This window comes from Zootoca vivipara, chromosome Z1 (genome assembly GCF_965207765.1).
Source record: "Zootoca vivipara chromosome Z1, rZooViv2.hap1.1, whole genome shotgun sequence".
Classification (NCBI taxonomy): domain Eukaryota; kingdom Metazoa; phylum Chordata; class Lepidosauria; order Squamata; family Lacertidae; genus Zootoca; species Zootoca vivipara.
In genome coordinates this window covers 51289238-51315760 of record NC_142583.1, presented here as the reverse complement: position 1 = coordinate 51315760, position 26523 = coordinate 51289238, and the positions used below count along the sequence as shown (strand labels likewise).

The window sequence follows — 26523 nt, the reverse complement described above, 5'->3', positions numbered from 1 at the left end:
GGGGGTTCCTCCAATCATCTGGAGCAGATTCAGGGGTGCCATGGGAAAAGAAGAGGGAGAAGGCATTCCTTTGTGTAGAAATCCTTGTGATAATGAAAACATTTCATTAGATACTGCCCTCGGTGATTTTGCATTATACTCAAAAGCACATGCATAAATTGACAATTATGTATAACCTTTTAATCTTACTTTGGAAAAAGTTGCTTAAATTTGATATCCAGCGCAAATTTTTGATTGCATAATCCTCCCTCTCCCTCAGCTTGGTGGAAGGGATAAGTTTGGCTTAAATGGTTTGCCCAGTGCCATGTAGATTGCATAGCCTATGCTGATTCTGCAGCTATTTCTGTTAGCCAGGTGTATGTTGGGTAGATGGGGGAAATGTGGCAGAACAAGAAAGAAGTACAGAATGAAATATCAGGTGCAAGTGGATTGTATTGCATGAATCAGTCACTTCATGAAGCAATCAATCAGACACTCTTCCCTTTTGTGGATCTGCCCTGGCCCACATTTGCCTAAAATGGTAGATTTATATTACTTTCCTCCTACATAATCATTATTACTTTCAGCCCCTCTCAGGAAAGCTCCATGTGGAACTAGGAATTTTGAGGATCCAAATTTATTTTAAAACTAGAGCAAGGAAGCGAGAAAGCAAGTTATAAGAACCGTGATATTGTCAATTACCCAACCAATTCAGCCTGATTCCTAAAGGAAACCTGACACGCAATTGCTTGGTGCACTTGCAAACATTCCTCTTAATCCTTACTCCCCCCCCAAATAATTTTTATTCATTTTGTATCAACACTTACAAAAAAAAGATAACAAAATAACAACAACAACACAACATACAAGACAGAAACAACACAAATAAATCCTTAACTTCCATCTATTTCTCTAACCATTGTTGTGTGGACTTCCCCGAGTCCCCTCTACCTGATTTTCATTTCAATGCTTCTTTAGCAGTTTCATAAATCATAATCTTAACCATCCTTTCTTTTTCTTTTTTCAACTTAACCCTTACTATAAATTCCTCACATTTCCTTTATTATAAATCCTTCCAATTTAATCCTTACAAACTACTGTACTTAAAAACGCGGAGGGAAGAGATATCTTCGATCGCCACAGCCAACTGGAGAAGCAGCGCCTTTCCCACGGGGCATTCTCATTCTGCTTGCCTCCTCCTACTCTGCCCACCCTACAGACAGAGGCTGCATGGGGGACGCTGTGTGTGTGATGTGTTTTTTTCTGCGCAGCATCTTCGCGCGGCTCCATTTGTGTGCGGGCGGCACAACGTTACACAGGAGGAGCGCAAGGCGCAATGTTTCACTGATGTTAAAGGCGCAGGGGGGTATTATTTCAATCGCCGTGCTCCTCCTGTGTAACATTGTGTCGCCCGCATACAAATGGAGCCATGTGAAGACATTGCACGGCAAAAGCGGACTGCCTACAGCAGGGGTCCCCAAACTAAGGCCCGGGGGCCGGATGCGGCCCAATCACCTTCTAAATCTGGCCCGTGGACGGTCCGGAAATCAGCATGTTTTTACAAGAGTAGAATGTGTCCTTTTATTTAAAATGCATCTCTGGGTTATTTGTGGGGCATAGGAATTCGTTCATTTTTTTTTTTCAAAATATAGTCCCCCCCCCCACAAGGTCTGAGGGACAGTGGACCGGCCCCCTGCTGAAAAAGTTTGCTGACCCCTGGCCTACAGCCTCCCTCCCAGCTGAAGGGTGGGCAGAGTGGGAGGAGACAAGCAGACGACAAAGGCCCCGCGGCTCAACACTGCCAGGAGCTGCGACTGCTAGAGCAAGTTCCATATTTATTTATATATTTAATTGCTATATTCCGTGGATAAGACGACCCACCTTTTTAGACCTAAAAATTGGGTAAAAAATCTCGTCTTATAGACGGAAAAATATGGTAATATGTTGTTCTCCCATTACCCATGACCATTGACTATGCTTGGCTGGGGCTGATTGAATCCAACTTGTTTTTAACAAACAGCGATCTGGAGCAGGCACCCCCAAACTTTGGCTCTCTATATGTTTTGGACTACAATTCCCATCATCCCTGACCACTGGTCCTGTTAGCTAGGGATCATGGGAGTTGTAGGCCAAAACATCTGGAGGGCCACAGTTTGGGGATGCCTGATATGGAGGTTTGAAGCCCTTCATTGCAAATAAACCCAGGACTCTTCCTTAGTCATGATTTGTTTAGCTATTCTGTTGGGTGGTTGCTAAGCTTCAAAAACATGAGGCGTGAAAAATGAAAAAGACTTTGCAGATACAAGCTATGGCTTGTTTGGCTTGTTTGTTCATCTGTGGGATAATTTGGGGTGAACTCGTGGTTTGTTAAACCATAGCTTAAGCAAACCATGACCCGGGTTATGTGTGAACCAGGTCTTGAGACAGAGCAGTAAAAACAACAGCACCAGAAGATAGGCACAAGTGACAACAGTATTACTGAAGTGAAGAAATAAGTATAAAGCTGCAAGGAAATGAGCATCTGTGAAAGGTTGCTTAAGTCTTTGTTTTTATATCAGTGTTGTCTAAACATATATTTTGGAATAAAAGGTTTTGAATTGAAAGGCAATATAACACAAATGCTGCACAGTGAGAGATCACATTTCTACTTCTAAGGGTTTTTTTTAAAAAAGAAAACAAACAAATAAACAAACAAACAAATAACTGTGGTTGTGCTCAGAATCTTGACAATGGGCGGCCCTTGGCTTTAACCCTTTTCTTCCACATTCAATTGAAGGGAGAAAGGTGTGTTGAGTGATTTTTGCAGGTTTTAAGAACCTGACACTCGGGGATCAAAGTGAAAGATTCAAGATAGAGACTTAATATAACATACCCAAGACATGCTTCATGTTTCTACTTCCAAAATTCTACAAATCATTAGCAAAGAGGTTTGAGAGATTGTACCAGACATCCAGTATATCTGACAGCAACATTGTATTTTCAAGCTACATCACACATTCTTTCAGCTGAAGTTTACACTTCCCTACCTGCTATGATAGAGGGACCCAGGTGGCGCTGTGGTTAAACCACTGAGTCTAGGGCTTGCTGATCAGAAGGTCAGCGGTTCGAATCCCTGTGACGGGGTGAGCTCCCGTTGCTTGGTCCCAGCTCCTGCCAACCTAGCAGTTCGAAAGCACGTCAAAATGCAAGTAGATAAATAGGAACCGCTACAGCGGGAAGGTAAACGGCGTTTCCATGTGCTACTCTGGTTTGCCAGAAGCGGCTTTGTCATGCTGGCCACATGACCTGGAAGCTATACGCTGGCTCCCTCGGCCAATAATGCGAGATGAGCGCGCAACCCCAGAGTCGGTCACGACTGGACCTAATGGTCAGGGGTCCCTTTACCTTTACCTGCTATGATAACATACAGTAATGCCAGTTCCTTGCGGCAAACTTGGGAGCCAGCCTTTAAAATTCTCATTCAATATCCTCAATCTGTCTGCTTTCTGGAGCAATCAACCTTCTCTCTCTGACTCTCTCTCTCTCTCTCTCTCTCTCAGATCGAGACTACATAGAATTTTCTTCAAAATCTGGACTGAAACTCACTCCAAACTATGGTTTCACATTTTGCATTTAAAGGAGATCCTGGTTAAGCATACCTGTAATTAATAGTGCTGATGCCAGCTTTATGTATATAAATATCTATATGTCTCCTTTATGGGCTAACCCTCCTAAGAGTGCTTGCATCATACTGAAACAGAAACCAGTCTTAAAACATTGGGCATCCCATAGGCCTCTGGTTGGCCACTGTAAAAATAAAATACTGACTGAGATGGACCTTTATCCTAATCCAGCAGGATAAAGGGGGGTGGGGGGGCGCTGTGGTCTAAACCACTTAGCCTCTTGGGCTTGCTGATCGGAAGGTCGCAGGTTTGAATCTGCGTAACAGGGTGAGCTCCCATTGCTCTATCCCAGCTTCTGCCAACCTAGCAGTTTGAAAGCACACCAGTGCAAGTAGATAAATGGGTACCGCTGTGGCGGGGAAGTAAACGGCATTTCCGTGCGCTCTGGCTTCCATCACGGTGTTCTACTGCGCCCAAAGCAGTTTAGTCATGCTGGCCACATGACCCGGAAAGCTGTCCGTGGACAAACACTGGCTCCTTCAGCCTGAAAGTTAGATGAGTGCCACAACCCCATAGTTGCCTTTGACTGGACTTAACCGTCCAGGGGTCTTTTACTTTTTTTAACTGATCCAGCAGAGCTCTTCCTGTGTGTGTGTGTGTAACAAAGTTTTATTGATATAGCATATAAATAATATCCCATATAAATGATGCAACAGCCATTTAATATGAAGGCAAGCACTGTAAAACATTATTAGAACAGTGATAGCTGAAAACAATGCAGAACATTTAACTATTAGTTAAAAGCCAAAAGGCCTGTTTAAAAATAATAAAGGGGTGCATTGCTTAAAGGAGGAGGAATTCCAGGGAAAATAATGTAAGAAGAAAAGATGCTCAGAGGCCCACCTAGAATCATAGAAATTTAGAGTTGGAAGGAATCAAGCAGGTCATCTGAGGTCCAGCGCTGAGGGCCTTCTGGCGGTTACCTCGCTGCGAGAAGTGAGGTTACAGGGAACCAGGTAGAGGTCCTTCTCAGTAGTGGCGCCTTCCATGTGGAACGCCCTCCCAGCAGAGGTCAAGGCAATAAGCAACTGTTTTACTTTTAAAAGACAACTGAAGGCAGCCCTGTTTAGGGAAGGTTTTTATGTTTGATGCTGTATTGTTTTTAATATTCGGTTGGAAGCCACCCAGAGTGGCTGGGGAAACCCAGCCAGATGGGCGGGGTATAAATAATAAATTATTATTATTATTATTATTATTATTATTATTATTATTATTATTATCATCATCATCATCTAGTCTAATCCCCTGCTATGCAGAAATCATTTGCCCAATGTGGGACTTGAACACACAACCCTGATATTAAGAGTCTCAGGCTCTACCAACTGAACTATCCTAGGTCTATTCCATCCTTTGGTTTCCCCAGTGCCCAAACACACTTTTAGGAAGCCTGCAATATCCTTCTCACACTCATGATGTGGAGGCATTCTGTTTCTTACACATAGTCAATATATCTATTGTGACTTTATAACTTTATTCTCCATGAATATGTAGCATACATTTGGAGGCTGGGTACCAGTTTACTTACCACAATAAACAGAGCTATATGCACCAGCCATTAGTGGCTAACGTTGTAGCTGAAATTGGTTCTTCTCTCTTTGCCTTGCGCTCAAATATTCTTTTACTTATTTATAACCCTCTAGTAACTGAGAATTGCCCACTGACCTTAGCAAGAGAAAGCTGAGACTCTTTATCCGATTTTAAGTTGTTTCCCGACGCATTCTGCTTTTGGAATAAACCCATCTGTGTACACGTATCCAGTTCGTAGTACAGTATTGATTCTTCAGAGTGATTTTATAGGAGCAGTCTAATATACAGTGTATTTTATATAGCCTGTTACCACACTTAATATTTTCCCATAGTTTTACCCTTTGTAGTTGGCAGCTTTAAAGCTGGCTGTATAAACTTCTTAAGTGGGTTTACTATCAGCATGACAAAACTGGTTTTAGCACAACTATGCTGTTCTGTAAGTGATTTCTGTGAAACTCTTGTCACTGATAAAGCCTTTATTTGTGACAACAAAATGGTCTTTCAAAGTCTATTTGGGTAGAATGCTTGAGATAGAGATCTCATGTGGGTTAAAATAAATGGTAGGGAATGAGATTTGTAGGCGTGTGTTGGAAATTGTTGTTTATTGTTTAAAGTGAAAATTTAATAACAATTATATTCAAAAAATCAGTGCATCAATCCAGAAATAACATTTTTAGGACTGATATTAAAATGGAGATCCACAGTTATATTTATGATTGCACGGCAACCTGCATCCTTCACAAATGATCGGCATTAAACAAAAAACAAAAACCCAGACTTAATGCCCTCGTTATAAAAAATAAATTATATATAATTTATGCCCCGTTATTTACACAAATGAATTGTTCAAACACATTCCATTAAGCAATGAAAACACACATAAACATGAAAGCAGCAGGTCACAGAATTATTTAAATGCGTGTTGGATGTTCATACCCAGTTTCAGTGCAGGAAGAAAAGGACTAAGACTCATCTCAGGAAAGGTATTCTAAAGTTTCAGTGTCACTACCAAAAAGGCCACATAATTCATACCTGTCTGCCTGTTGAATCCCAGTGGTGATGGAGAGTAGGGCCTATGAAGCTTACCTTTGCGCGTAAGCAGTATTGTTTTAGGATAGGGGTGGTTAATCTGTGACCCTCCAGGGGTTCTCACTGATCAGGGATGTTGGGAATTGTATTCCAATAGCATACAGAGTGCCACGGATTAGCCAAATCTGAGTTAGGAAAATGTGGTTTTGAAGGTATCCCGGTTCAAGGCTATTAAAGTTTGGTCTTTTTTATATTAACAGAACACAAGGTATTACAAATGAAGGGAGAACTGGTAATTTTTTCCACCTTCAATTTACCATGTACTGTGGTGTCATTGTGCCAGGCCTGTGGCTGGGACAGGTCTATGAAAGAGTCTGTTCCACTGCTGAAGGAACAAGTGAATATTTTCTAGGTCCCTGTATCAGATTTAGGATTTAGGTTTTTTTTTCAACCTCTATGATATTGGAAACCTTCCAACCAGCAACGTAAAATAGCACCACAACTTCTTTGAACAAGATTTAAATCAAGGCATGATTGTTACTTGCTGCTTGCTATGAGAGAGTACAGAGAGATGCAGGCAGGCAGAGCAAAACCATTTAGATGTCTCATCCAAATGTTCTGATTTCTGATCCTGTAGCTAAAGCCCCAGCATAAGTGCAAGTTTGGTTTTGCAAATTACTCTTGTCTGTCGTTGCCAACAGACTGCTATTGTTCTTGACACTTTCCCTGCCTAGAGGTGCTGTGGATGACATAGATTCAACAATGCAGTTGGAATGTTTCCTCTCAGGTGATATCTTCAGTTGGTGTATAGCACAGAAAGGGACACTTTCTTAACCTACTTAAAAGCTTTATAATAGATCCTGCCATCCCCCAGTACATCAGCAGCAGCTGTAATGAATCATTCCTTAGCCTTGGAGAAGAGCTTTCCAAATATATCTCGCATCTGTACAGCTGGCATCTTATTTATGTGCCTTTGTCTCATGAGGTTAATTTCCTTGGTGATTTTGCCTGCTACACAGTAGGCAGGCAGGCCTGAGTGTGATATAGTTAGATCAGAGACTGTGAAGAGAGCATTTTGAATTTCTTGGAATTCACTTACATCTCCTTGACTTTATGCCTTAGCTTTATGCCATAGAACTGGCAAAAAACTAGGGTCAGCCTACACAAATGTAGCCCATAGTGATCTATGTGCTTTTTTTCTTATCAAGAGAGAGCACTAGGGCCATGAAACTGCAGCAGATGAAGAAGCGATGTTTAATAATTCCTTCCTCAGCTGTGTCGAAGTTGCGGTCTGGACTTGCGCTTTTGGTTATACACCTCACTTAGGTGCATTTAGAACAGCCTGTTACCCCCCAGCGGAAAGATTCTCTTCTCTCCAAGGGATTTAGTGGGTAGTAGTAGATGCACAAAGAAGTCCCATCAGACACTAGTAACCAGTCTTCTGTTATGATGAGTGGGGGAGAGAATTTAGATGTGCCTTCTCCTCGAGTAAATTTGTCATGAGGTGCTTCCCCCCCCCCAAATTCCAGTAGTAGCATATCTTACAAACATCCCATGCATCCACACGAAAGGTAGGTTAATACGTCCTACAAAATGAGTGTGTTCTAAGGTTTTGATCCAAGATTATTATAATCTGCCATTTTATTTTATTTGAGATTCCTCCCCCTCCCACAAGAACACTTCATAGCAAAAAAAAAATCTTGTTTAAGTCAGAAAACATCATGTGAATAAGCTCTAGTTGATGTGCACAAGTAGAGCTTCTTGGATCTTTAAATGCCAGTTTAAAAAGAGAGAGTGAGAGAGTGCATAGAAGGCCAATAAAAGGCAAGGCATTTTTGGTCCAAGGTTGTCATCTGTTTTGTGAATATTGCATTGCAGAGGCTGGAGAAAAGCCAGGCAGATCCTCTCATCCCTATTACAAGGAACTTGCCTGCCTCAGCACTTGTAACAACAACATCCATTCTCTTGCTTTCGATTTTGGTTCACTGCCAATGTGACATAATGGAATTGAGAGTGGCATACTGCCATTGTAGTATTTTGTTTGACCAAGGGGTTGGGTTATAGTTGCTACTTTCAGATTAAAAGTATAAGCTTATTCAGAAGGTTTAATTACGGAGTTAGAGCTCCTATCTCAACCCTTTCTGAAATTGGGCTTTTGGAGCAACAATTCTGCTGAAAATGATCTCTGTTATAACTTGCTCCTGCAACAAAATGTTTCAGTGTGGAGTAGTTGGTTCTCTTTGTGGTTCCAGCCAGTATTCTCCAGTGTTCTGTATGCCATCCTCCCTATCGAAACTTAGCATTATTTAGCTACTAGGTGTGCATAGGCCTCAATAAACTGTTTTGGGTTTTCCCATTTCTTTCTCCCATAAATATTTTTCCCCACATTTCTGTAAACTTTGGGTTGTGCATGGATGGTGTCATTTTGGCAACATGAGTTGTTACTATGATTTTTCTTAAGATAACCTAATTCTTAAGATAACCACATTTTATATGATGGTTCCTAACACCAATGAGGAGTTTTTCATTTGTTATTTGGATACAGTTGAACAGCATTTTGAATCAAAATGGCAGACTGAACTTTTCAAAACTGCATTTATTTGTTTGTTTTGTTTTGTTTCTTAGAATTCCTCAGCCATGCCAGGCATAAGGCTATCGGCAATTGATATAGTAAAAAGATGAAGCTAGTCAGAGTATTTCAAAACCATGCTTTATCTTGGGGAGCAAGAAGTTTATTTCAGTACAAACAAACATTTTGCCCATTTTTTGTCTCCATAGAGGTGGCAATTCCTATAACTTTCGCCCACTTAAATCTTTTACTTTTTCACCTGCTCAAGCTTGACATTATAAGGCAGAAAATATATTTTTGGCAATAAATGTTCTCTACTTTTTATTAACAATCTCCTTGATTCTATTTACTTCTCTTAGCATATATTAATTATAATGTGCTGACTCAAGTATTTTTGTGGTGATGGTTGCAGCTCAAGCAGTGATTGGGTGAGTTGCTTTAAGTGTCACAGATGTGGTTACAAGAATCTCTGGTCGCCATTGAACTACCACCTCAGGCTTGAATTTCAAACTTTTTGTATGAAAAATTCAGTAAAAACTTTGGCTACAGGCTTATAGGCACCCTGCTGTTTTTCTTCAATTAGATCTTTATATATTATGCAGTATTTGCAAATACTGTGTAATCTTTGAGATCTGTAGGGAAGCTTCAGAAGTCTTCTGACAGCTGTGTAGACTTTTCCTCATTCATGTTGTAACCTGCAAAGTGGCCCTGGATCTAACCTTCCCTATCCAGAAAAAAGGAAATAGCCCACTGCAGACACAGCATGCAAGCTAAACCCAGCAAACTGTTTTTATATAAAACTGGCACCTGGGAGATTAGGCTTCAGTAACGCGCCTTTAATTAGAAAGTCAGGTTTTCAAAAGAAATCCGGGGGGGGGGAGGGAGGGAAGAGAACGAGCTTTTCAAGTCCTGCAATCAACAGTTCTACTTAATGTAAAATACTGGGAAATGAAAAGCTATCAAAAGACTTAAATAGACAGAATAGACAAAAGCATAGCGGAAGAGGAATTAGTTTCTTAAAGCATCCACCCTCTAGAAATTTAAATGGCCTTTTTTGCGGGGGGGGGGAGAGAAAGTGTGTGTTTTTCTGAACAGTTTGCATGCAAATCCTTACTGAAATGGAAATGTGGTTGTGTTTTTTCTTTGAAAGAATGGTGGTGTGAAATTATCTTTACATCTTTACAGGAGAGGCAGCTGTCATGTAACAAGGGAATGAATGCACTGAAAACTATGTTCCCTTGATGGATTGCATGCTGAAGAACCCAAGTTCATGTCTTGGCTTCTTTAGCTACAAGGATCAGGTAGCAGCTGGTGGTAAAGACCTCGTGCTTGAGACCCTGGAGATCCAGTGCCCGTCAGAATAGACACTAGTTGGACTGAAAACAGTTTCATATATTTGAGGGTTGCCAGAGTCTTGAAGAGGGATGGGAAACCGTCAGCTTTCCAGATGTTGTTGAACTGTAACTGCCGTCATCTCTGACCATTGGCCAAGCTGGCTGTGGTTTATGGGAACTGGAGTCCAACAACATTTGAAGGGTCACAGGTTCCTCTACAGCAGGATTTCCCAAATTTGGGTCTCTGGTTGTTGTTGGACTAAAACTGCCATCACCCATAAGTAGCAGGACCAATGGTCAGGGATGATGGGAATTGTAGTCTAAAAACAACTGGAGACCCAAGTTTTGGAAACCCTGTTCTAGAGCATACATAGCCTGCATGGTGCCCTCCAAATGTTGTTGGACTCCTAACTACCATTGTTTCCAACCAGCTTGGTCAGTGATCAGGGGTTATGAGAACTGTAGTCCAACCGTATCTGGAGGAGACCCTATGTCGGTGTTCTGTGCTCTATAGCAGGAGTGGCCAACTCCCAAGAGACGGCGATCTACTCACAGAGGTAAAAACAGGCAGTGATCTACCCCAATTTGGGGGGTTCAAGTTGTTGAGCTTTAGGGAGGGAAACCCATTTTTAGGGGTTCAGGTCAAAGTTGTTGAGCTTTTTTAGGAGAGTCAAAGTTGTTGAGCTTCTTTGGGGGAAGCCACAGATCTACCAGTGATCTACCGCAGACATCCAGTGATCTACCAGCTACCTGTTGGATGTGCCTGCTCTATAGAGTGGTGGGTACAAAAGCTGCAATCATGTGCCTACTTCATTGGGCACAGTTTGCATTGAAGTGTGATTGAACTCAGTGGGGACTTACTTTCAAGTAAGTGTGATTGCACTCCAAGGCAAGGTCTGTGCTCTGGTAACCTCTAGGTCAGATTACTGCCCAGTTTATGCTGTGCTGCCTTTGAAGATAGTTTGAAAGCTGCAGCTCATGCAGAATTTTGTGGCCAGATTATTGACTAGGACCAGGTGATCTGAACATACAGCTCTAGTTCTGTCAGCACTGACTGCCAGTTGGTTTCCAAACCCAGTTCAGAGTGTGGGTTTTGACCTTTTAAAGCTTTACACAGCTTGAGACCCCAATATCTCAAGGGCTCTCTGTCTGAGATTGGCAGCTGAGGCCCCCTCAAAGAAATGTTTGGGTGTTGCACCTGACACCAATATCTTCTCAGTGCCCAGTGAAGACTTGCCAAGCATTTGGATAACAATAATGGTTGGGTTATAGTTTCTGCTTTTGATGTTGGGTGAAAGTGGATATTTTTGTTTTGAAGGATGAACATATTTACAGTAGTTTATTTGTACTGTGTTAATTATCACTTGTATTCCTGTATCTTTTTGTGTGTCACTTTGGTACTTCCTTTGGTTGTGGGAAGAGTTGAACAAATAACTAAACTAAAAGTAAGGTGGCCACCATGCTTGTTTTGGTTCCTTTTCCACCATTAGATCATAGAAATTCAGCTGTGCTACCAAATGCTACCAAAAAGTTGAACCGTTTATTGTAGTTGAATAAATTTAAGTGCTTATTTTTTAGGTGAGGAGGGAGCTGGGGAAACCTTCCTTTTTGTTGCAAAATGATATAGGTCCATAGCGCCAACCCTAAAAAGAGCCTATTCCAGACAGATTTTGGTGGCTACCATAACAAAGAATTAAAAAGTCAGGGGTCACTTTCTGTGAAGTCTTAAAGATTCTCCTTATTATTAAAAAAGAAGAAATATCTTCTGCTGCTGAAATCTCTTTCACATTCACTGGTTTTCATTTTGTATTTCTGCCTGTTTCCAATATATGTTTCCAATATATAGCACAAGCAATATTAACACTTGTATAGGTGATGCTTTCTTTAGTTTTTCACATTAACTACAGAACCAGCAAAGCTAACCCTCCTTAGTCAAATAAGGGCACTGTATTATGTTCACCAATGTTCACAGAGAGGAGTGAAAGTAAGTTGGCAAGTCTGCCTGTTAGAAATTGCTAACCTTTGCAATCTATACACTGCTTCTTTGATCCATTGGGAGTCGGCTCCAGTGTACCACATACTTTGTGAGAGGAATGTGAAAAGCTCTCCTGTGGCTTTGAAGGATAAAGGGGCAGAGTTCAATACTGGTTGTCACTTCTGAGAAGGCAATTGACTTTTTCACTTCTTTGTCTGGTAATGGTGTCATTGCTGTAGTCTCTCTTATTGTGCTGTCCACTTTCTTTCTTTTAGTAATGCAAAAGCTATCTTCGCATGGCTAGAATTGAACTCTCCCCACATTGGGGCCATTTTCATTGCCCTTTCTCACATGCTGCATACAAGTGGCATGATGTTGCTCAAGTAGCAAATGGGAGGGTAGGTACACTGCAATTTAGGGTACAGAGATAGTTTTCACCTGCTTGATAGCTTTGTTGATGCCTCGTTATTGAAAATGTTTTCAATGAAAAAGAAACTATCCTGTCTCTTTCTTGAGATAGACTTCGGCTATTCATCTTGCTTGGCTAAATAAGGGTTAGTGTTGAAGGATTTCTGTCCTGTGTATAAACATCTGTGTTTATTTTATGCATTTGTACTCACCTCTCCGCTGAAAAGACTCTGAGTGACTTAGGATATGAAATAATACAACCCCTCTTCCTATTAACCTATTCTTAGTTAATGTCTTTGACAGCGGACTGGAGTGCAGAAGTCTTCACTCTGGTCTGCCATCAGAGGATAATAGCCAGCTGTGCATGAGTTCAGTAGCGCAGCTGGCAAAAGATCAACCCACCCGCCCATCCCTAAAATGCTGTTTCTTTGCATCTTGTGCGATAACCTTGCTTTGTTTCCTTATGCACCTTGTATGATGACCTTGCTGTGGTTGAAAAAATGGTTGCTGTATTCGGGACCGGGAAGGAATTTGCTTGCAAACCATTTTGGCCCATTTGGAAGTTTTACCTTCCTCATAGAAATCATAACAACATTTGGTGGATAAGGCGTTTGGTGGAATCCTAGTCCAGTTCAGGGTAAATTAGCGCATCACCCCAATCTCAGATTGCCTGTTAATGGGGTTTAAGAGGAAGTCTCTGTCCCGAAGCCAAGTGAGGTGCAAATAGGCCGTAAAGCTTTCAACAGCAGCCTGGGATGGGGGGGCACCTAAGTTGACCTTCATTTTGAGGGGGTCCATATCCCAGGCATGACCCTGCTGGAGGTAGGGCCTGCTTCCCATATCTTCCTCATAGTTAAATGCTTCAAATCTCAATATGTAGCTAGTCAATCAATCAAGCATGCTTGTTCTAGGTCAGGCACCCCCAAATTCGGCCCTCCAGCTGTTTTGGAACTACAACTCCCATGGTCCCTAGATAACAGGACCAGTGGTCAAGGATGATGGGAATTGTAGTCCCAAAACAGCTGAAGGGCCGAGTTTGGGGGGGGGGCTGTTTTAGGTTGTGTATCAATGGAAAGCTGAATCACATAGTAATGCTTTCATAGATCATAGAATTATAGAGTTGGAAGGAACCCTGAGGATCATCTCGTCTAACCCCCTGCAAAGCAGGATTATGCAGCTGTCCCAAATGGGGATCAAACTTGCAACCTTGGCAGTATCACCATCATGTTCTACTCAATTGAGGTATCCAGGCTTGTGGCAAGTTTGAGAGTGTCTGATTTATGGCATAACATGGATGCTAAGCATATTTTTTTGTGAACCATCAGCTCATTTTCCATTCTTGATGTAGGATTATTTCAACAAATAAATTATTGTCATTAATCTTTAGATAGAAAAAGCCTGATGTTAGCTTGAAAATAATAACTGGCCTCTTAAAAACACAAACATTTATACATGTAAAAATGCCTAGACCTAACCAATAGGAGTAGTTGATGTCTCTACAGGGATGGTATTTCTACACTGATTGGGCTCTAAGACTTGTGTTCTGGGTGCTCAAGTGGATCTTTGCTGCGGCATGTATACATACCCAAAAGAGCAACTGAAAGTGCAAAAATGAAATTTTGCTTTCTTGCTAATGAGCTTGCAGCTTGAAATTTTGATGAGGTAGAAAAATATTTTTGAAAAAGGTAGTAGCTCACTTTCATTTAGTGACCCTTGAGGGTGTGTGTGTGTGTGTGTGTGTGTGTGTGTAAAAACCACCCCAACCACTTCCCTGGGATTCTTTTAATTTGCCTTTTGAGTATTGACCTTCAGGTGTAAGGTGCAAAAAAAGGTTTAAGGACCCTGCGTATGAGGTTTTGTGCTTCCAAAAATACTCCCCTCAAGGTCAAAATACACATTACAATATGTCTAGGTAAGGAGAAAGTGCAATATAGTGCCTTAAGTGCATGCGAAAAAATGTCAGTCGTCAGTCACAGCCTGTCAACATGTCCTGTATTTTCCCTGCAACATTTACCTAAAATCTGCAACCTTTTCCTCACCTTTTATTTCCGATGGGACTAACTTGGTCTCACTCTCTATAATTTCTGTCATTTGTTGGTCCTTTCCTTATTTATTTCATTTATTAATCTCTTCCCTGATGTAATTTAATGATAAAAACATCAGCAATAAAAACTGCATATAAGAATCCAAATCTAATGCTCATATGGACTGGGGTAAGAATCTTCACACTTAAAAGTAAGATCTTCAGTAGGCACTGGGAATATGATGAAAATGTTTAATGGAAGGGAATTCCACTGCCACACTAAAGGCACGATTCCTACAGCATTTGGAAGCAACCTCCCAGTGTGCTGGTATTTGGAGGCCCTGTTCATGCAGCCAGTTCAATTATTTCAACAGTGGTAATAATAATAATAATAATAATTTATTATTTATACCCCTCCCATCTGGCCGGATTCCCCCAGCCACTCTGGGCGGCTTCCAACAAAATATTAAAATACAGAAATCCATCAAACATTAAAAGCTTCCCTAAACAGGGCTGCCTTGAGATGCCTTCCAAAGGTCTGGTTATTGTTGTTCTCTTTGACCTCTGGTGGGAGGGCATTCCACAGGGTGGGTGCCACTACCAAGAAGGCCCTCTGCCTGGTTCCCTGTAGCTTTGCTTCTCGCAGTGAGGGAACCGCCAGAAGGCCCTCGGCGCTGGATCTCAGTGTCTGGGCAGAATGATGGGGGTGGAGAAGCTCCTTCAGGTATACTGGACCGAGGCTGGTTAGGGCAGGGGTCCCCAAACTAAGGCCCGGGGGCCGGATGTGGCCCAATCACCTTCTAAATCTGGCCCGCGGACGGTCCGGGAATCAGCATGCTTTCACATGAATAGAATGTGTCCTTTTATTTAAAATGCATCTCTCTGTTATTTGTGGGGCATAGGAATTCGTTCATATTTTTTTTTCAAAATATAGTCCGGCCCCCCACAAGGTCTGAGGGACAGTGGACCGGCCCCCTGCTGAAAAAGTTTGCTGACCCCTGGTTAGGGCTTTAAAGGTCAGCACCAAGACTTTGAATTGTGCTTGGAAACGTACATGATGCCTATATTTTGCCCTAGGTACAGATTCCGGGCCTACTTTGCAGGCAACCACATATAGAGTGCATTGCAGTAATCCGTTCTGGAGGTTACCGGTGCACAACTGTGGTCAGGTTATTATCCCAATCCAGAAATGGCCATAGCTCTCTTACCAGCTTGTTTTGAATTAGTCCCAACTTGCTTGAATTGCACACCCTTTCTAAATATCCTTTGAAGGTGGTTTTTTTTCCTAATTCAGCAAGTTAATCATACTGCTTTGGGGAAGTTTCCTTGAGAACAAATATTTCCTTCTGTGTGGTGAAAATGCAGATTGTACTCTGGGTGCATCCTAATCAGGCCACAGAGAGTTGGGCCAGATCAGCCTGCTCTGGCAAATAGACTCTGCTTGCCCCAGGCAGTAAGAATCCATCCAAAGATAATTATAGCTCTGAGAAGGAGAGTGCCCTGGATGATTATTTATCATAGGCATTTCCAGTTCTTTTAGCATATGTCTTGGGGAGAAAACTCTTCTCTGATAATGAAAAAACAACACTCGGTAGCTTCGAAATGAAAGCCATTTGTTGTTGTTTTTAAGAAAGAGTCCCCTGTTTATTTCTTAGCTGAAGCTTTTATTCCGTAAAAGAAGTGACTCTGTTGGTCAGAATTCAGTTGCTCTCCTTGCCGTGTTACACTTGCTCTGTGCATTAAATTTGTATGCAAGCTGATGGCTTAAGATTTGAGCCTGCTTGATTTTGGTACTAGTCACGTGCATCCTCTAGGGGCAGTTAAGGGAGAAGAAGCATATGCATTTGTCCTGTAGCAGCAAATGAAGTGTGCAATGTGGCTTTAAGTATTTACATTTTTTAAAGTGGCTTGGCTAGGTACAAAACACCCTAAATGTTCACTGAAAGCAAAGTCACTGGAAGAATACAACATTGTCGTTCCTGCATTGGCATTTCTTCAGGGTACAATCCAAGGGGCTGGGAATGTCTCCACAGAATGGGACGTGCTAGCATGAAATCCCTTCTGGGAACAATGTTTTGGCAAAAAAACTGTCCATGCTAAATCCTTCTCTATTTCACTTTTTAATGAACCCCTTGTACAATTATTAGTCGTTATTTAGTTGTTTCCTGTTGGACACTGAACCTAATTCAAAGTTGATGAGGAAAGGAAGTGGGTCTAAACTGCAGATGGAAACTTGTTTATTCCCCCTCCCCCTTTTCCCTTAAACAGAAACTGACGATATTTTTTCAGCTCTCAATATCTGGAACCAGTTCTGTAAATTTGCATCTATTCTTTTTTCAAAGCCTGTAAACTTTTTGTGGAATCTTGTATGGCTTGTAATTCCCCGCCCCTGGTTTATAAATAACTGAAAATGATTTTAAAAAATAAAAAAGTAACAGATAATGGAGCCATTTTTCCAGGATAATAAACTCATTCTGGACTCCCATTTTCTTCCCCACCAGCTATTGAATGAAATGAGGCTTATTATGGTTTTTTTCTTAATAGCATATGCATCTTACCCTTCTTCCAAGAAGCACTGGGCAGGATATAGCAGTAGATGGTTTATTTTTCCACAGATGGGCACAAACATCTAAGGTAGAAGAACCAAGGCAACATCATGTTAGGAAAACTACCCAGTAGACAGTGAACATTAAGCTAATTTTTAAATGAGGAGACTTTTTTTAAAAGGTTATTTGGTGCTGCACTCAAGTGAAATTCTAACATTGGGAATTTGATAAATGTTCCTCTCTGTGCCCACTTTACAAATAAACTGTCATTTAGAAAATTATTTCCCCCTGTGCTAAAAACTATATAATTATATTTTCTTACACAGTATAAAGGATGATGAGTGGCACATCTAAAGAAGGTAATTACTGCAATTACGTTGCTAATGGACACGGATCTGTAATACAGAATTTGCTCTGGTCTATGCCATGGCTTCGTGATAGTCTAATATGCTCTAAATGTGTGTCACTAAAGGCTCCCACAATAAATTTAGTATTGCAGGAAAGGAGTAGCATCAGATTTGCAGTGGACTGCAATTAGCTATTCATCTGGCCGGATTAAAATGCATGATGGGTACAACAAGCAACCATGTCAAAACACATTAAAACCATATCAGATTTCAGTTTCAGATTTCGCTTGATGTGCCTTCAAACTAGCACAAAATAAACCTTGCAGACTTAATAACAAAAAATATAGTATTTCTCAAAAAGCAGGTGTATTTTTAGGCTGATATTGATGCAGAACGCAGATGCTTTGAAACCTATTCATCACTATTCTTAGCATTTGGTTAAGCAGTAAATAACACTCCCTTTCCCCAAGGAGGTTCTGGCATGAAATGTGACCATAAGCATCCCCCATAATTTGAGAAGTTTACTGACAGCAATGGGGACGGGCAGAATCTAGTGGATAACATTGGAACATAGGAAGCCGCCTTATTATTCCATCTCCCTCTGTATTATACATGTTGGCAGAGAGGTTCTATAAGATTTCAGACAGGATTCTATCTCAGCCCTGCCTGGAGATGTCAGGGATGCTCTACCACTGTGCTATGGCCCTTCCCAAAACATTTTCATGTGCTGTCCAGTTTTTAGTGGTAGAACTCTTCCCGAGTTTCTCTTAATTGAAGAAAACACATTTGGCGCAGTGCATCTCAGTTACTCTTTTTCAAGTTAGAGTATCAGAAAAGAAAAGGAGGGGGAAAACAGAACTCTGCCAGTTCAAGGTATTGACCCACCTGTACTCAGTTGATGTCCAGCATCACAACGGAGGAAATGAGATTAAAGAGCCAAGTTGCACACACACTACACTGGTAAGATTTCAGGGCTTCCCACAGGGAAAGCTGAGTTGTACCTGGAAAATAAAACAATTGGGTGCAAGGCACGTGTCTTAAATGTCATGTAGGCATGCTAGAATTCCTGAGCTAAGTATTTCCCAGTGAAAAAAAAAGCTTGCTAAACAGAACTCATCAGAGAACTAGAAGACTTGGTGATGCCCCTTTTCTGCAATAGTACAGATAAAAAATTGCATGGGTTAGTGAAGGAAACGTTTGCCTGGAGGTGCTAAAATACCCTTATATGTGAGAAAAAAATGATACTAGTCTTGCATATGCATTTGTGATAATGGACTAAACGAAATATGCTGGCTGCACAGTTTGGAAGGAAGGACTTCCCTTTCAGGTGTTGAACTTACACTATCCTCATACCCTTACATTATTTGGACACTGCTTTTCCTTGGTAAACCATCTCCAGAGTGGCTCATTACATCATAAAAATGTGTATAATAAAAGCCTAACATTTTAAGTTAAGGCACTGACAGTTACCTAGGTTAACATTTAAATAGGCATACAAATATGGGATGTTTTGATTAAGCTACTAATATTAATCTCGAAGCCACCAACATGAGTCTGACCAAACTGCGGGAGGCAGTGGAAGACAGGAGTGCCTGGCGTGCTCTGGTCCATGGGGGTCATGAAGAGTCGGACACGACTAAACAACTAAACATACAAAAGTAATATTAATAAGCATACACCCAGATTAAACAAACGCACAAGTAATTAATAAACCTTAGCAACAGAAAAACAGCCCCTGAAAAGGACCTTGCCCTGATAGTCATCAGGCCAACCTTCCCTAACCTGATGCCCTCCCAGTGTTTTGGATTGCGATACCCATCAGCTCCAGCCATCATGGCCAGCCATCGTTGCCTGAAATTTCTGAAGGGGATCAGGTTGGGGGAAGCTGTTCTTGGGCCTTTCAGCAACAGAAACAGAGTTTGTAGCTGGAGCAGGTCGGAGCCCTAATTTCTTGGGCCAGGTAGAAGTTGCACAGATAGCAAACAGAGACAAAGGCTTGCAAGGACTCATACTGTTCCTGTGCACTGAGCTTGCACTATTGGGTTATAATAAATAATAGTTTTCTCAGTGCTTGTCATTATTAATCTTAAGGGGATTCCAGCTTGGATGGTTTTCATTTATGCCTAGTGCTGTATGGTTTGTTCCTACCTAGAGGGTCTTTTGACTGGAAGGATGTCATTAATATTGGGATTTTGACATTTGGTTGGCAGTGGGGGAGATGCTTTACCCTGGAGAAATCCGTTTCTGAAAAAGAATTTGCAGTCGAACCTACAAATCACTACATGTATACTTGACTTTTAGTTGATTTTTTGTGGATTTGTACATAACTTGGAAGATGAAACGGGCTCTGGAATTTTTTGTACACAGTGCCCCTTATCACATTTGCAGGCAGGCACATGTGGGGTATTCAATTTGTAGAACATTGGACTCTTAATCTCAGGATTGTGGAGTTGAGCAAAAGATCCCTCCATTGCAGAGGTTTGGACTGGATGACCCTTGTGATCCCAATTCTACAATTCTCTGATTCTGTTCTATGATTCTGTGCACAGAGGAGTCATTCTATATGAAAATACACTTAGATGGCACATAATTTAAAAGCTGCTTTTGGTGAGAGTGCCAATTGGAACATATTACTTTGCATGTATATGTTTGGGGGGGCACTCGTTAAAAAAAACCCCCACTGTTATTGTGTCTAGTATGTAAGAATCCATCCTTTGTTCCATTTAAATCTATGAGACTGCATTTATTTTACTCTCTGTACTCTTTACCTGTGAAGTGAATGTGGGGTGTTTGCAATGGCCCAAGAGATCTTCAGTGTTTTATAGAGTGATGCCTCCCTTGGAAGGCTCATGGTTATGAGAACTTGCTTTCTGAAATATTTCATGTGGAAGTGTTAAAAGGGAAAGTTAAAATGGCTATGACTGGAATTTATGAGGCACAATTAAAGACATGGGTTGGCAAAGCTGTGATCCAAACATGAGCATTAATCCATTTTGCCCATAAAGTTTGTAGACTCCAAGTACTGCAGAGGGAGCTATAACTGGGTGGGATATAAAATGAGATTTCTAACAGAATATTCTGAACATGTGAATATTCTAAGGATGGGATGATTCACTCACAATACGGTATATTAAACCATGGCTTCGTATTGTGTGTGAACCCTGCCCAGCAGATTAATTATGAATTATTTACTGCCAACAAGCCAGAGTCTGAAGCCATGGTTTGTTCTTGGCTCATTAACCTTGGTTTCTTTTAACTTTTAGCCTTGGTGTTAGGTGCAAACCCAGCACCCTTCCTCAACCCTGTGGTTTGCTTGGCCACTCCAGACTCCCAGGCATGAGGCTACAAAAGAAAACAAACCATGCTTTTATTTGATAATCTGTGGGGCAGCTCATGGTTAATTTAGAATTTGTTAAACAACCCATGGCTTAAATTTGCCATGAATTAATGTTTAACCATTTTGGGGGAAATCATAAGAACTGCATTACTAGGTACCTCGAAGGTCCATTACTGTAGTTCTGCCTAAGAAACCCTGTTCTATGATTCTGTGCACAGAGGTGTCATTCTGAAGAATCTTGGCATTCAGAAAAAAACACAATGAAATTGTCAATGGAGGCTACTTTTGTTGCTCTTATTTATATTTGAGTTGTTACGGTTGTTACTCTCTGAAGTAACTTTGTTTCTGTTCTGAAAATGAAACTACAGTATGCAAATACATGGAACTCCAAGTCATATCCTGTCATAACTATTAAATGTAGTGTCAGTGTGGTAGATTTTAGGCTCTTTTTGTGCTAAGCATTTCCTGTGGGAAAAGCCATACCTTGTTCACTCATTTTTTACATGGCACTTATGCAGCATTGTGAAGAAAACATCCTCTGCATGTTTTCTCTGTGTTTTCCATAGCTTTACCCATAGTTTACCCAGAAGTAAACACTTCTGGGGGGGCTGCCGCGTTCGTATCATGAAAAAACGCAACCCACAGCGGACGCAACATGAGGTATGACTGTACTGCTTTGACCTCTGTGGAAGAAGGTACTTTAATAAAACGTCATGTGTGGCATATGTGTGTGCCCTCTGCCTTTTTGGTCCCATAATGCAATCGACTGGGATGTGGAGCAAAAGAGTCATCACTAAATCTAAGCCCCTCTCTCACACCCTGTGGCTCTCACAGAGCATAGCCCAAGCCTGATGAAATATTTCATGCACAGACAGTTTTATTCTCTGTGGTGGTTCTTAAATCATTTTAACTGTGACATAGTGTTCAGTCTTTCTCTCAGGGTTTACTCCCGAAGCCTTTCTCATGAATGAGTGTAGCCGCAAGGCAGAGAAGTATAGGATCAAAGTTTTCCTTCTCCTAGATCTTGTAATTGGACCGTTGCCCCAATAATCACTTGGCCTTTTATCTTAAAGTACGCATAGACTTATTTTTTTTGACTCCAAAGTGTCTTGGTTTTACTTCTCATGGGATGCCTCTATCAAAATTATATGGCCTCATTTACTCCCACTATGCAGCATTAAAAACGTAGCAGTGGTGTCCAAACTTTTTTCAAAGAGGGCCAGATTTGATGAAGTGAAGGGCCATGAGGGCCAACCCAAGTTTTTGAGCTTTCTTTAGGATTGAAGTTGTTGGGCTTTTTTTTACGGTTGAAGTTGTTGATATTTTTTTTAGGATTTTACCCCAGGAAATAAACTGCCGCAGGGGCTGGATTAAACCGGCCAGCATGCCGAATTAGGCCCCCGAAACGAACTTTGAACATGCCTGAGTTGTAATGTATCTTGATGTAGCTTAATAGGAAAAGCATTTTTCAATTTAGTCTGAGCAATCACAGGAGAAGAAATGCAATTTCCATTATTATTATTTTCATGTCCCTAATTGCCCCTCTGTGGCATTGTTATGAAAGACCCCTGGTGTAATGACGATGAGGCAGAGAAAACACTTCAGTTATTTTGGGAAATGCAATCCATTTTCTCACTGTAAGTTTAACCGCAGTCTCGGTTTTATCATACGTACATTAACAGTATTCTCAAACATAAATTAATATGCAGTTTAGCACCAGGCTAATGGGAGTGCAAAATCGAAAACTTTCAGAAGGCTTGCTGCAGAACCTTCAGGTTCTTAAATATTACAAATATTGCTGAAAATATTATCTCCCGTCTCCAGATAGTGTAGCATGCCAAAATGTTTCTTACATTGGCTACACTGAAATAAAGCAGAATTTTGCAAGAATCAAGCTATGACACTTTCATCAGGGCATTTTCAAGATTAAATGTGGATTAAATTTGTACCTTGCTGTTCCCCCGGGGAGCTTTGCCTTCCTAATTATATTGTAGGAAGCTAATGCATTGTATTTGGCTAAGTAAGTAGAGAGAGTAGCTTGTTGATGAAGTTCCTCTCTGAGTAGAGGTTTGTGTTTGATCTTCCACACCATTGTGGCCTAGCATGTTAGCCATAAGTGTGGCCATCATTGAATATCTGAGCAGCTTCTGAGGACAGAAATGTTGACAGTGTATGTTCATATTCATAGCCAATAGATCCTCCTCCCACACAATTTTGACACTTTTGTAGATGGCCTAACAAATAGGAAAAAACTTGATATTTTTTCCTTTTTAAATCATATTTATTAATTTTCCAATAAAAACAGCCAATTAACATATCCATAATCATAATCCAATTAAAAACAGTAAACTGAAAATTTAAAAAACCAAATTACAGTCCAAATTATTAATATTAATTTTTCTGGGCTCCCCATAGTCTGGACCAGTGGTTCCCAACAGGTGGTCCGTGGACCCCCAGGGGTCCGCGAGCTATGTCAGAGGGGTCTGCAAGATGCTATTAGAATAAAAAATATATTAAATATATTTCGTATAACAGATTTTTTTGTTTTGGCCGCTTCCTGCATGAGCAGAGTCTAGCGCAAAACTAGAATTAGATAGAGGCAGTACTTCTGCTGTATGCCGTTAGGTGGCGCTTTACAAACACTACTGTTTTGCAAAGAGGCAGCGCGCGCATTCTACTAACGCTCACCTCCCCAAGATGCTTTACGCGCATCGGCTTCATTTGTGCGCTACTGCGCAGGTACCCTGTCTTCTCCATTCCCCTCCCTCCTCCCTGGCGCGCGCTGCCCTCTTTGCAAAACAGTAGTGTTTGTAAACAAAGTGTTGTTTTTCGCGGAAGCTACAGTTCGCGTAGTTAAAAATGGACCGTTGGTTAAAAAGTGGTTCATCTCATTAAGAACTGAAAATTAAAACTATCTGTATACTGATGGAGTACTCTGTTGTAACTGTAAAAAACATATAAATATAAAATATAAAAAGACTCTTAATTTGGCTCTCACTTTTTAATTTTAGGATTAGGAATTAATGGGGGTCCTTGTCACAATAGCAGCTCGATGAGGGGTCCTTGAGAAAATTTTGTTGGGAACCCCTGGTCTGGACCTCTTGAAGTATATCTCCAATATCTTCGTTCCTGCCTTCTTGTTGTTCTCATATTTTCCACATTCCGATCTTAACACGTTAAAGTTCTCCGTCCCTAGCTATGTGATTCTTAATCATGTCAGAAATCATATATCCTTTCATCCATCGAATACAGCTTTATTTGTATATATGTGTTTTTCCAACTGTCTGTCTGCCAGCGCAGCTTTTCCTGACTTCATTCCAATCTTCCAATCCAGCCTGTTGTCCAAGTCTATCGTTTAGAGTTTAATGACGCAGCAACTCCCATGTTGTTAAGTTATTCCAATCCGGGCTGTTGTCCAAGCCTGTTGTTTGATGTTAAGCACACTGTTTGCAATATTGCAATGTAAATGAACTGTATTCCACAGATATAAGTCATTTGGCGATCGATTGGCTTTTGGAGACCACACAATCCCCCCTTCTGGGCCCTAGAAGTGGGGCTGCTAGACATCCATTTAGCCTTCTCTCTTGCTCATAATGAAGAAATTCTGCAAACAGATGCACTGTACGTTATCCCAAATTATTGTCTCAAGTCACTGCAAAGTCAGCCAGCAAGCATCTCCCACTTCCCTCAAAAAAGGGAGGAACTCTCATTTTTCTGTGCTGCATCATATCAACAAGCGCCACCTTGTTTCTTCTTTTATCTTTATCAAGTCTTTCAAGTCTTAAGTAAAGCTGTGCAATTGAATACTTAATTGGAAATAGAAGCCCATCTGTACTTTTTTTTTTTTAAAAAAAGGTTTCTTAATGAGGCTTGGCGTAGAAAAACAATTGTAGGTATTGAGAAGACAAAAGAACGTACCAATCCAAACACCATGATGAGAATCTCTTTGAAGTCCCAACTTAAACACCAGGGACTGTGCAATTCTGCAAGTTTTTTTTCCTCAGTCTTCTTTGGTCCACACTATGTCTGTTTAATGTCCAAATCTAATTATTTTATCAAACAGATATTTCCAGCTATGAGAGTGGCTTCAGAGAGTACCAGCCTCTGGGACCCAGTGTCTTGCCGCTTGCACCTTGATGCAAGCTGACAATCTCAGACAATCTGCGGGTCTATGAGACAGTCCTCCCCCCACCCTGGGGAGTTTGCTAGGGCTAATTACCCCCATATCAGCCCTGAATTACTGGCACAGCTGAGGTCCGATCGTATGGGAGTCAGCCATTTCTCACTGCCATAAACAGGAAGCCCCTATTTTTCCTTTCCTGTTCAGTAAGACTCTTATACTACCCTTAGCTTGTTTTCGGAACTGAAAATGCTGCTTCAACTGTAATATTAATCAACTGAATGCTTAAGTGTGTCCTGGCAAAAATGAAATACAGTACAGATGCTTCGTATCAGCAATGCATAATCTCAATAAGCAGCCAAATGAGTAAACATTCACCAAGGGCTTTTGGCGGGGTGTGTAATTTAAACACTTGCTCAATTAAGGAATTGGATTTAGAATTTTTTTGCCACCACTAGTAGCAAAGTTGTCAAATGATCTCACATTATTTTGCTTTGTATTCTCAGTGGTCTTAAATTGGAGAGTTCTGCATCTTCCGTGGTTCTTCACAAGACTGTCACTGGCTTGTTTTGGGTTGTTTCCTAGAGGTTTTATAATGCTTGAAAAGGTATAGGCAATGCAAAGATCTATTTAGCCTATGTCAAAAGTTAAGCGGTTGCAGTATAAGGAGTCAGCAATTAATGCCATGAAATGCTTCGTTTTAAAATTCCACAGTGAGGTTTTATTCTTTACAATCTAAAGAAAACTTAACAGTGCATGAAAATCAAGTATCACTTCCCTTCATTGGTGTGTTTGTGTGCCAAAAAAGAAAAAAACAGATGGCAAATAAAACCAGTCTACTGTAGTTAGATCATTTTGCCCTCTTTCTCTTGCTGGGCCAACTACTGGAACATCTACGTAATGTGAAATGTAGCATAATTTTCATGTAGTACATTGTTGCCTTTTCCACTGTGTAATAGTGTAACTTAAGTAATGGAAAGGAACAGATGCTAAGGATCATCTTGTCTCTTCTGGTTAAATGTGCAACTGGTTAAGTCAGTAGGAGCTAAATTGGTTCATGCCAGTTGGAGTTATTATTAAGATACTTAGCAGACTTAGAGAATCTGAGGTTAAGTTGTAATGTAGAGAGCGATACATTTCTTACTGAAGAAACAATTTTTTTAAAAATAGCTAATTTGAAAGCATGTCTTATGGTACTAAACTGTCTGTGGCGATTCCTACCAAAAGCGGAAGTTATCACTGCACAAAAGAAGGCTGCAATGAAAAACAGCTGGTGATTTAAAGTAGCTGCTTTTTAATCAATATTATTAGTAAGAACATTTTGATACTGAAATATGAGAGTTTAGATACCAAGTTTATTTCAAAGTCCAATGAAATACAAAGGTTTGGATCCTAAGAATTGTGAGGTGCGTGTTTGAATTGCAGAACAGGGCTTTGCTGCTGCCTCTTTCTGCCACAGTCTCCTGTGCACCCTTTAAAGCTGTGGGAAAGTGGGCAAAGGATTTGGGAGATAATATTCCACTTGGGTCATGTGAAAGATTGTGGAGAGAGGGTTAAAAATTTACGGCTTGTAGTTAACTTAAAGAAAATTATATGAAAATAATGTGCCGATGGTATTTGACACCAGTTAAACTTGCAGACTGGAACGCGGGTGGTGCTGTGGGTTA

The 26523-nt window shown here is 40.9% G+C and overlaps 1 protein-coding gene across 2 annotated transcripts in view; it reads left to right on the top strand.

Annotated features, from left to right (window-relative positions):
- Positions 1-26523, top strand: part of MCUB (mitochondrial calcium uniporter dominant negative subunit beta) — a 62881-nt gene that overhangs the window by 3190 nt on the left and 33168 nt on the right. The gene's annotated exons all lie outside the window — the stretch shown is intronic.